Genomic DNA, 12,324 nt, shown 5'->3' on the forward strand with positions numbered 1-12,324 from the left:
GACACCAGACGGAGGTCACACCCCTCGTCAAATAAACAAGGACGCAGGGCTGTTTTGTCAAGGAACTTCGTTCTGTTGTAATTTCACGTACTCATGTTCCGGTTCATTGAGTTTGAAATGCAACAAGGAGAAAGGTAAAGGTTGCCTTGTTTATAGTGGATTCGAAGCCTTAAAAAAGCATTTTTGTAATAAATATTTTTGCGCGAGCCAGACTTTCGATTTGTTAGAGCCGATTTTCACCTGTAACGAATATCGGATATAACAAACTAATTTGCTGTCCCGATGCTACTTCGCTATAACGAGGCTTGACTGTATCGCTTTCTGCGTTCGCCCCAGGGCGTCGCATTCAACCTTTGCGGCGCTGGTCCCAACGACGTGCGCACCGCTTCAAGCGATTCGCTTCAGAGATAGAAAGGGCGTGTGCAGAGAGGCAGACCACCACCTTGTTGGCTACACGCCCATCGAAATCGGCGAAGCATGCCGCGCTATAGATGGGTGTGCGCAATCACGCGCGTATACCATCGCAAGCGAGCGGGCGTGCTTGGAGCTCAGGCTGTCCGGACTCAAGCAAACGCACCGGCCCTCGGCGCTCGCAGGCAAACACGATCTGCGTAAGGACGCCCAGATATGCAGGTTGTCAGCATACTGCTACGAAGTACAGGTTTTGGGTTTTTTAAAGCGAAAGCCTTGGATGGATCATCAAACACCAAAAGTGACCGCCATCGTCGTCGTTGACATGAACAGTACCAAAATGGCCGCCGCTGTAAGGAATGAATAAATGAATGAAATAAATGTTCATTTTCTGAAAAGACTAGCTTAGATGTGGTCATTGCCCCCCATAAAGTGGTAGGTCTCCACAGCCCTGGAAACCTGTGGCGGTAGCTACCGTCGTTACCCTGTTCACCATATTTTTCTAGCTCAGCGTGTTCACTTGCTGTACGAGCCCCTGAAAGCTGTTCTTCTGGTATCTCCTCGCTAGGTACCGCAAGGCTCGGTGGTCTCACCGCTGCTCTTCAAGTCCGCGAATACAAAAAATAAAAATACAGTTGGGGTTGTGAGAGATTTGAACCTGGGTCCCCGAGCCGCAGATAAGAGCGCTGTCACTGTACTTACTCGGCACCCTGCCAGAGGCGTAAGGAGCACTGGCCTGGTGATTGCCCCGTAAGAGGAGTACATGACGGCGCGTGAGTAGAACGGGTGCACGCGGTGGGGAGCTTTGGCTGTGGGGAAGATGCAGCGTGAATTGCGTCCAGACTTTCTTTGGGAGAAATTCACGTCGACCGGCGAATAAACGAAAGCGAAGAGACGCAAACACGATGTAGTAGGGAAGAAGTATTCGATAATCGCTAGGCTTTTACTTTCAAAGCACGGAAACGGACTTAAGTTCCAAAGATGTTTCTGTTTCTTACAGCCGCGATACAACACACAAACACATAACGATAGCCTGCATATGCACTGAAAGAATGCCAGCAATTAAAAATCCACGGGGTGCATAGGAAAGGTAGTTCACGACTTTCTTGTATAGGAAGAGAAATTTTGTTGTAAATATTTGTAAAAAAAGAAGTGTAGAAAAACATGCTCCCCGGGTGGGACCCGAACCTATCACCTTAGGGATACGGGTCTGATGTCATACCAGCAAGCTTTTTGATGCTTCTGATGCCATACCAACATTTTTTGTTGTATGAAGCTTCTCAAAAACCTATGGCAAATAAGTTTTTGAAGCTGCATTTCTCTAATAATAAAACAACTTTAAGCGGTACTTTGCAAAATAATTGCTTTCTTTGCAGCCAGAGATAACTATTAAGCTTTTTGGAGGGTCATGCCAAGCAGCGATAAAACATTTCTTTGCGATACATGACGCAGCACGCTTGCTGAAGCTCGGCTCGCCGACAGAGTTTCCCCTCTAGCATATATTATCACGACACTCTATGGACGGTATTCCTTCCAGATGAAGCCATCTTATATATTGCTAACCGCTTCACTTCGGCCGCTGTGGGTTGCATGGGCTTAGAAGCACGCCAATTTCACGCTCGAGTAAAGCAGGGTGCAAACACCGCGACCTTGATTCTAATGACAGCTTTGGTGCAGCGATGCTCCGTCTAGCCCATCATTCAGCAAACCTTAAGCATCCGTGCGCTCAAGCGTTGCAACGGGGCTTATTGCTATTGCATGCAACGGCAATACTGCTCCTTCACTCCCACATCTCTTGCACCCTTTTCGAGGTTGTCCGTGTATGATTTACCCTCTTTAGCTTCACAAGGCGTTCGCAGCGTTTCTCGGCTGCTCACTGCTGTTTTCTTGAGATAAGGTCTCGCGTGACTGACGGCACGGCACCCTGAGGCAGCCTGGAAGAATCTACAATTCAAATTGGGGTTTTGCGCTCCGAAGCCGCACCTCGCGAAGCACGTATAGTAGCGGAGGGCTGGCTGCACATTAAGACCACGCGACGAGTGAACCACCGCTTTTCGTCTGTCTGCGGCGTCGCAGGCAATCGCTCGCTGACCAATCTTCCTCGTCGCTTGAGGCCATTGCGAACTACCTAGCCGCACGGTCACAGAGTCGGCTGTCGTATAGCGCAATAACCGGAAACCAAACGGGTTTTACTTTTGGAATCGCAATGGCAAACAGCCACCGCGGCCCCCGGGTGACCTGCCATTCGTTTCTGTTATTTGGTAAGCGGGTTCATCGCGTATATTTGTTCGAATCTGCGGACAACATGGACAGGAACGTGTTGTTTTGTAGAATCAAGCAGTCTCTTTCTGTAACAAATGAATGGAAAGAAGGTAGAGTGACTTCCATTCGTTTACTATCGGCACCTTTCGATAGGCAAGTAAACTCCATGGGGTTCAACTGCGCCAGAGGTTCTGCGTCTATGAAAAGCAGCAATTTTTGCGAGCCGTGGTACGCGTGATGTGGTGTCCGCTAGTCCGTTAGTACACGCTATGCTGCAGCGGCCCGGGCACGCGTCACAAGGAACTCCTGATCCGCGAGCTGGCCACTGCGCTCTCCCACTGCCCAAGGGTGTGTGGGGTCGGGGGTCGGCAGGGCACATTCAAACCAAACAAGTTCTTGCATTTGACGTGACGGGGCATTACGGGCAGTTGGGGAGTATATATGAGGTCGGGCAAATCCAATGGAGGAAGGTGTGGTTGTGGTAGGTACCGGTCTGGAGTCGTCCCCAATTGTGTACGTCGGCCACGCCCATAGGGATGGATACGGGGGCATAGGTCCGTGCGGGAAGCTCGGTAGTGATGGAGGATGTCGGGGTAGTTTTGCGAGTGGGGGTGCAGAGCCGAAAGGCCACTAATCGAACAAATTTCTGAACTGCCATCCCAGAGGCCGCACTGCACGACACGACATTTGCATATCCTCGCCGAGCACGCAGCCACGTGCACACTGTCCGCACGGGCCGTGCCGGTACTTGGGAGCGTTTTGGCGGTGCCCGATCCAGGTGCGTGCGGTCCGTCGCCGCCTGCGGTAAGGCAGCAGGTAAGGCCGCCGCTCAGATTAGTCCACCAACAAGATTGACGGCTATCGCAGAACCGCGAAGTGGATGGATACGCATACGGTGTACGCGTATTAATTGCGGCGCGCGTGCCCGTCTTCGCGACTCACGTAGTGCACGCACGCAAGCGCATGCGTCCTGGCGCATAAACCCCCCAGTTCGGATGCATACGCTTAGACGTGACTCCGCACTGCGATCCCTTTGTTTCCTCGTGTGGGTGGAGTTTCTGGAGAAGACGAGAAAGGGAGCAGCAGTTGAAGCACTTTGTGGCGAGCCTCTTCAATCGAGAGGCCCAGCTAACGAAAAAGCAAAGTGGCACTCCCCGCTATAACACTGCTCCCGACGCACGTAGCGGGGTAAGGTGGAAGGACTCGGCGGTGCACATTGAGAGGCACAATTCTTTCAGGATACCAGAACAATGCTTTGTATGCAAGCACGCGCTGTGTTCTACAGCCCGCCCAACATCACTTTCGAAGACAGGTCAGTCGTCTACCGTAAAAACGGCCAAGGGATGAAGGTTGTCGGGGCGCCAGGCTATACGACGGGTACATATGCATGAACGCGCTGGTTCCGTAGCACGCAAATGTTGGGCGTTACACTCCCGGGGTACATGTAGCGCTGGGCGCACTTACTATTGCGTGTTGCGCGCGCCCGTGGATTCACAATGCCCGGCCGAAAGGGAGAGAGACGGGAGCTGTGCGCTATGAAACGGCGACGCGTCTTCGATGAAAGCACAAAGCCGCTTAGTGGCGAGCATTGTTATTAACTCAATCTGCACGCGCTATTAATAAGCCTCCCTGTGCTTCGCCCGCGAATTTCCTCGTGCGGATGCTTGTTTCCTTGTGGCCGCACACCATTTAATTGTAACCCTGCAGTTCGCGAAGCCGACGACGCTGTGCGCATCGTTCAATGTTTAATTGCATGCACTGGTTGCCTTGTTTCGGTTTGTTCGTTCCTACTACGATTCTGTCGGAATATATTGAACGAGCCATTAAGTGCTAACAATAGCGTGTCTCATCGGATGCTCTAATTTTAAGTACCGATTGTCGGTCACTGTGGAGGCGCTGTAGAACACTGCGTTGTGTCAAACGCGCATGGTTCACCCGGTAGTCGTTCGTAAGGATTTGTTGCAGCTGTTTCGCAGGCTGATTTCGCGCTGTACGGTATTCTCCAATATATGTTCCCCAGGACGCAATCGGTACTGCATTTTCTTCCTAAATCCGGAGTAGCTTTGTCTGAAAAAAACGTTAAAATAACTAAGTAATGAGGTAACCCTTACTATAAAATAGTTGCTGGAATAGCAGGCCACAACAGAATAGAAGTTGGTTGATTTATAGTTATAAAAACCGGACGTGCTAATTTTTGTTTTTATGATGGCGCATTTTTTCTGAACAGTACTAACTAAAAGAATATGATTTTTCGTGGATAACATTGAAATACCGAGAAAGAGACAACATCCTGCTTTTGATCGATTAGAACAGCAGATCATATCGCGAGAGAGAGAGAGCGAAAGAGGGAGAAAAAAAGACAGGGATAGTGGAGAGAGCGGAAAGGAAAAGAAGGAGGAAGGGATAAAAGTTTTTGCGAGAATTCTTTGCTGAGGTTGCAAAGCAGCTCAGTAGCAACACTACCAGGGCGCGCTCACCTCTGCCGTTTCTTGAACGTGGCGTCAAAAGTACAATTCAAGCATTGAAAAGCGACTATCCTGCAACGCCACGCACCTCTTCATTCTGCAATGCTACCATTTAGAATGACAGGATTATTGCGAGTTTCAGAGCTCGTTTTCTTCCACTTGTCCTTCAAAAGGTGCACAGGTTTTTATTACGCAATATAGATCCGATTTCGCGGATGGGTCACCCCTTCATTTTCTGCAACAACTTCGGGCCCTCCCTCCCCCATTGTTATGACATCGGCAGAGCTACTTACTTCGAGATGGAAAAAGGCACGGATAGATTTTTTTCCCTTCTTCCTTTTAGGCCCTCTCTCATCTCTGACACCCACAAAACGCGAGTGTGAAAAGCAGGAGCGCGACAAGACCACGCCCCGTCATTATTCGAGTCGGCCATCCCGTCCAAATTACTCGGCTCCCTCCTTTTTCTGCCTTCGTTGCCCAAAACAGCCCTTCTATTCCTTGTGTTCCACGGAGACATGCTGTACTGCGCTTGTTCACCACGGCACACATGCCCTACTCTCGCCCTGCAACACGAGATAGAGGTATCCGGACAGAGTCAGCTGTACGCACGTGTGAAGAAGGGCTTTCTAATCAACGGAGCGTGCCACTTACACCACCTCCTCCAGGCAGAAGACAATGAAAGGTGTGCCGTCACTCCCAGATAAGGGCTTCGTAGAGACCGAGTCTACAGGCGGCGTGTGGTATTCAAGGGGAGTGCACCCACTCTGAGTTCAGTGGACCGACAGCGGTCGGCGGCCGCGTCCGCCGCAGCATGTCGATCACGAGACGAACGGGGAGCCGAGCGCAACGGCCGAGCAGGGGAGCAGCAGGCGGCTCCTCGCCCGCTGTTGTTATAACAGCGTTGTCGGAATTTCAGACCCCTGCCGCTTAGTGTTTGTATCGTTTAATAGAAATACTCCCTTCGCTGTCTTACGTGACGAGGGGAAAGATGGTGGGTGGCGCACCCCTTCGTTCACGAGCATGTTATGATGATGGCTATGGCCGTTGTTCTGGACACACGTGCGAACATATTTATTTATTTATTTATTTATTTATTTATTTATTTATTTATTTATTTATTTATTTTAATATCTCAGAGGATTTGTTAGGACTGAGCATCCCACCGCAGTCACCAATGTTGTGACTCGCATCCCAGCTTGTCACAGATGTTGGGAATCAGCCATTCCGACGCTGTCACCACTGTCGCGACTGGGCAATCTCACCGCAGCCTCCACTGTAGCGACTGGCCATCCGAGCGCAGTCACCGGTGTAGCGACGTTACCCTGCTCCGACCGCTATCGACGCTGCGCAGAGCAGAGCGATGAAGTTCTCGAGCCGACGAAAAGTTGAAGCATATACAGTATGTACAAGGGTAACGACAGTGTTACGTGGCTCGCACAAAGGCGACAGCACCTCTCCACTCGGTGCATCCGAAAAGTGCCGCCGAAGAATGCCGACGATAAGTGCCTCCGGGCGAGTTTTTATACCCCCAGAAGTCCGTTGTAGCAGCGAGCGGTTTGAATCGCTCTAATCAGGACTTTCGCTGGCCGAAGTTTGAAATCCCACAAATGGAGGCGAGGCGGTTGCGTCAGCCGAACCGCCCCGACGGGGAAAGGGAAGGCGACACCGTCACCGTCTCAGCGAAGCCGCCTCCAAGCAAGTAGTGGTCTGTCGATTGCCGGTCGTTCACCCGATGCATGATTCGGCCGAGCCGCCGCCACGAAAAAGGGAGAGGCGACTCTTCGGCGGTGCAAGTTTGGGCCTGTCGGCCGCGGCCGGTTTGGTCTGGTTTTGACGAGGCGTGAATCGGCCCCGCTGTTGGCCCGTCACCCCGTGCAACAAATTTGGGCCGGGCACTCTGGCACAACAGCCTAGACAACAGCCATTATATGAGGCGTGACCTGAGAATGAAAATCACTGGTACAAACCACGCGAGATATCAACGAAGAAGTTCACAAACAATTGAATTGAAAAAGTGTGTCTGGGAATGGGGGAGGAAGGGGGGGGGGGCGTCCCAAGGGGAAAACATAAAAAGCGGAAGGAATGACAGAAATGTTTAGGACGCCAAACGAAGGACCAAAACAATTTTAAAGAAATGTAGATGATCGAAAACGTGCGAGAGGCCATCGGGGAAAAAGCGTTCATCGACGAATGCACGCGTATTTTTGACAGCGATTGTCGGAATTGTACCGAGCCTCTAAACTGAGACACTTCCTGTGGGAAATCGTTCCAATCTTTGGCTGTGCGAACAGGAAAAATTTTGAATACGGTGTCGGTTGATAGCGTAGTTGGATCAATGTGAGTCGTGGTGTCGCGGTGACTGGTGATATCCGCCTTACAAAGCTTCCTGACCTGCTACGTCAGATGAAGGCCGTTACGATGACGACGATGATGATAATGATGAGTGCACACATGCTTCTAGTTATTTACAGGGTCTGACTAAGACTCATGCTTCGTAGATTTGAAGTAAGAGCTTTTGTAAGCGAGAGGCACGTTAGGGACACGGGCACGATTATGGACCTAAAGCGTCCCTCAGTTGCAGGCCCGCGGAAAGCAGCCGGGCCAAAGATGCTCCGAAGGACGCTCTTAGTGGCGAAAATGACCGTAACCTTTCACAAAATTAAAGCCGTTCCACTCAATCTGAAAGCTGTCGTAAGTTCAGAGCAGTGATTCGTCATAATGGGCTGTGGCGCCGTTATCCGCCCACTACTACCACCCGATGCAATTCAAATTTCCCGCCTTCGCAGTGCTCGCCCGCCGCCTGCCTTAAACAGCGCCAGCGTGATTTGTTCTTTTAGCGCGCAGCCCTTTGTCGCCCGTTCGTGGTCTGATCCGCGTCGCCGTCGTCATGACCGAGCGAACGATGGCTGGACCGACGAGCGAAAGAAAAAGCGAACTTTGAAAGACAGCAAAGTAGGCGAGTGCCGCGAAATTGTGAGGGAAGGGCTGTTCGCCGCGGTGGCGCGAGCCAGCGCTCTCCGAAAGTGTGCGGCGGAGGAGGGGAGGGGGCAGTGTGCTGTGCCCGCACGAGGCGCTCGACTGAGCCACACTTGGCGAAAATGTTGTTCGGCCTCAGTAGTTTAGGTGCAGGATCGCGGCTATTGGCACGGACGGCCTGAGTTCGAACCCCACCAAAGGGAAGCATTTTTCCCAGATACGTGATATATTTTTGCTCTAAAATGTTCTTTCATTAAAAATTGTACGCTTTCCTTTCGTAAATGAGAGAAGTTTTGTATCCTTTAGCTTGGTCTAGGGGCGTGGCGTGCCATATAAACTCGTTCAATTCACGTTCTACATCGTAACGGAAGTGCCGGGCTTGTACCTATCTCGAAACGGAATATCGCTGTTGTCGAGAGCACTGCCGCCCCATTTAGATTGATGCGGGGAACCCCAGTACCTCATGACTGCGTCGGTAGACGCACGCTAACGTCTACGCGGGAAAAACGGCATACATGTAACCAGCCACTGCCTCAAGTTTAGCCACGCGTGGTTGAAAGGTCGAAAATAACTCGTGTTGCGGTCACTTTGTTTTTGCCTGATATTCGAAACGCTATAGCATCACTCCTCATATAATCTTTTCGAAATAAACCGACGTTCTTTCTAGCGATGGAGCACTCACATTCCGACGGCCAACGCTTTGCCGATGCATCTCATACCAATATCGCTTCTCCCTTGTTGGCAGCCACCGGGGCCCTAACTGTCAGAACGATTCGTGTACGTATGGTAGTCACGCATCCGACAGCTTACAAGCGTGCCGAACGACGGCGAGCCTTTCTCTTTCCCCTTGCGCGCAGCATTCTCGATGCTTCCGCTCCTGCGATGGTGATTACAGTTCTCAGAGAAGAACAGGGACAGGTCGTACACTAGCCAAACTGTCAGGAACCGAGAGTGACTCGCGCAAGCAGGAAGATTACGGTTGGTTGAAGCGCGCGGTCCCACAGCAGAACAAAGACGTGGTCGCGGAAATCAAAGGAGCCGCGACGACCTTCTCCCGCGGCGTCCACAAGGCAGCACCGCTACTCAGCGCGGTTCGTTCTCAGTGCACGGAGTGGGAGTGCGTAACTTTATTGTATCCGATACGGGGGTTAGGAAGGAAGGGAGGCGGGAGTCCTCTTCGATCTCCCCCGCTCAAACGACGGCCAGGAGTCCTTGAGCCCTGGCGGCGCCTTTGGCCACCTGGACAGCGTGGAGTTGAACGTCCGGTTCGGAACTGAGCAGCACGGTCTCTCACCGCTCCGCGGAAGTGATGTGTAGTGCTTGAAATGTGCTGCTCACCTGAAGGGGTAGGCAGCACATGGGGTAGGCAGCATGGGATGTGTTCAAGGTCGGCCCTTGCTGAACATAATTTGGGAAAGAAGAGCGTGCAAAGACGACGCTTGGACTTCTGTACTGAGAAGCCATCACAGCGCATAGAAATGCAATAAAGGCGCTGCTCTCTCTCTCTCTCTCTCTCTCTCTCTCTCTCTCTCTCTCTCTCTCTCTGTCTCTCTCTCTGATAAGAAGTAAGAAGAGTGAGTAAGCTGATGTTCGCGAAAAATCACTTATTGTTGTCCACCGTTTATTGACCAAAGGAAGGTCCTGGGTCTGAGACAGATAGGTAGTGGAGGGAGGGGGGAGGAACGTAGAGTACAGATCCTCAATGGGCTTCTTGAAGCGAGCCTTGAGGTATTTTGAAAGGGCACCCGCTTCGTACTAGACCAGCCCTATACCGAACCTGTTAAACAGCTCTTAATATCAACTGAGCTAAAGTGCGTGTTAACACGATGACGCCAAGAATGGTGCTATTTATGTTTACCGCGTTCGAAGCAGCCGCAGAGAGCAGGCAGCGTTCGACAGCAGCTCTGTCAACACCGGCTGTGAGGCGGAGATAGATGAGAAGCGATGCTTCTTTTCAGAATAGATCTTCTGACCGGGTAAGGCAGTCACAATGGCCCAGCCTGGCCCAAGTAACGCTCGCGGCCTCTAGACGCGAAATATTCAACGAGGCAGCAGATCCACCGCGACTGAATGTCCATTCCTCGATCCTTCGTACCATTGGGTACTCAGGCTCGTTGGTACCGTCAGGCCCAAAACCTCCAGGTGATTTCATGGAAAGGAAAGGAGGAGGTAAGCAGTCGCAGACGGCACAGGAGGAGGAGAATACAAAAGAGTGGCTGCTTCGTTGCAGTTCCTCCAACGGGACTCATTAAGCGCACGCATTCGGATGGACGAAGGCAACCGGTGCGCCTTTAGCAGAAGCTGCTCAGCAGAGAACGACCTTGCCCACTAGTGGGAAAAAGAAATGCGCCAGTGCAGTTCAAAGATAGAAGATACGGAGAGAAAGGGGTGGGTGGGGGAACACAAAGATCGGGTACTGCGCGCGGAAGGCATTGTGGCCAGGAGGTAAGTACAGGTCGCGCACAGGCCCCCAACTCACGTCCGGTGGTTTATGCGGTGATCACTCCCTCGTAGCGGCGCTCTTATTCGGGCTTCGCTTTCGTTCTAGCGCGAAGTTCGGCCCCACGGAAGGAATCCAGGAAGCGGTTCATCAGCGACGAAGCGCGCGGTTGCGCCTCTCGTTTACCAATTATAAGCGCCGCGTCATTAATTCCCGCTCTTCTCTTCCACGAGCGCATACAAGTTGTCTACATATACATATATGTATACTCATCGTTACTACGAGCGGAGCCCCTATTGGGTGTGACGCTCCCCTTCTGTATACGCATACATAAGTGGAAATTCTGTACATTCACTTCTGTATACTCACTTCTATAAAAATGAGTATGCTGTACACTCTTACGTGTCCCGCGCTCTTCTAGCACAGCTCGGTGATTTGGTTTTGTTTATTTCTGTTATTACTTTTCTCCTTGTTTGGTCGGAAAAAGATGATTGAAGGGTTTTTTCACCCTCTTAAGCAAGGGCTGCCGCCGACTCCGGAAGACATGATCCGTACACCCTTCAAGGCTGTTGACGCGAAAGGAACCATCGAGCGCTCACTTCGTCAGTTCGCGCACGCTTCTTCCTTGGTGCACGCTCAGAAAGAGGCGGCTGCATTGTCCTCTTCAGGCCTCACACAACCGGAGAGCATTCGCTGCAGGGGAGCGGCAGCCCCGGCCTGTCATGAATATTCGTGCCTTTCTCGTCGAAGCGAAAGGCGTGGCTGTGGGGTTTTATCACGATCTCGCGGCTACCAACCGTTCACTCTTGCCACTTCTTCGTGAAGGTGTGTACCTTTGGCAAATGTGTCGCATCCTGCACACCTTGCTTCCTGCACTTTCCCCATGTGTGGCTTCTTATGGCCGTCAAGGAGCTTCAGTTTCTGAGGCTTGGTATGAAGATAGTAGGCGGTAAAATTCGCTGTGCTAGTTTCCGGAGATGAGAGTTCGTGGCTTACCTGCAACCAATATGCCTTTTTAGCAGCGGCATATTGTTTCCTTGAACAATCTCATTTGTGTTCCTTGAGCTTCCTAGCTAAGCAGTGTTTGTGTGTCAAGACTCTTTTACGTACAGGCATGGACAAATGAAATGCAAACACGGAAATATGAACCGCAACACGCTATATTGAAGATTACTGTTCGTCGAGGTCCAATAATGGTGCGCTATTGGTTATTTTGAAAAGCCACTATTCCCAAATTTGTTTTTGTAGCTAAGCCAGCCGTCATTTTGCCTTGCAGGGAGAGAAATCACGCTATTTGAGTCTTTTGGTTCATATATTCGTGTTCGTGTTTCATTTGCCCATGGCTGCACGTTACAGCAAATGGGGCCGTATTTAGAAGTAATCAAAGGAAGATTGTTCATTACATTACCCCGCACGAGCAAAGAAAATAAACGCGCTCCCGCGAAGCGCACTTTTTGTGAAGGTTCGTAATAAAGCTTAGTACACGACATACACAGAAAAAGCCAACCTGTCTATCCGCTCAGCAGCCCCAACAAGACAACCCACAAGTGCAGATGATGGTGAGCAGCGGAGGAAGTATACACGAAGTGTGCCACGCTGCTAGAGTTTGACGATGGTGATAATTTGAAGGTCAAATAGGCGAATATGAGGGTGCTAATCGAAGGAAATATATGCGCCAGCGACTCCTGACGAGCCGAAAGTTATCCCAGACAAGGCGTGTAGAGCGTATTTGCTTGAATGGTGCAACGTTACCGGATCCGCGTCGGTAGC

The 12,324-nt window shown here is 51.1% G+C and overlaps 1 protein-coding gene across 2 annotated transcripts in view; it reads left to right on the top strand.

The window, feature by feature from the left end:
* The window catches only part of Cad96cb (protocadherin Fat 4-like Cad96Ca), a 381,477-nt gene that overhangs the window by 18,579 nt on the left and 350,574 nt on the right, over positions 1 to 12,324 (top strand). Inside the window, exon 1 of one of the 2 annotated variants that reach the window (XM_077698390.1) lies at positions 11,446 to 11,503. The exons of the other annotated variant lie outside the window; for it this stretch is intronic. The gene's annotated coding sequence lies outside the window, so the exon portion shown is untranslated. Of the gene's footprint in view, positions 1 to 11,445; positions 11,504 to 12,324 lie in introns of those variants that run through there. 2 annotated transcript variants of the gene reach the window in all.

This window comes from Haemaphysalis longicornis, unplaced genomic scaffold (assembly GCF_048455015.1).
Source record: "Haemaphysalis longicornis isolate Haplotype H1 unplaced genomic scaffold, Haemaphysalis longicornis Haplotype H1 scaffold_2, whole genome shotgun sequence".
NCBI classification, from domain to species: Eukaryota; Metazoa; Arthropoda; class Arachnida; order Ixodida; family Ixodidae; genus Haemaphysalis; species Haemaphysalis longicornis.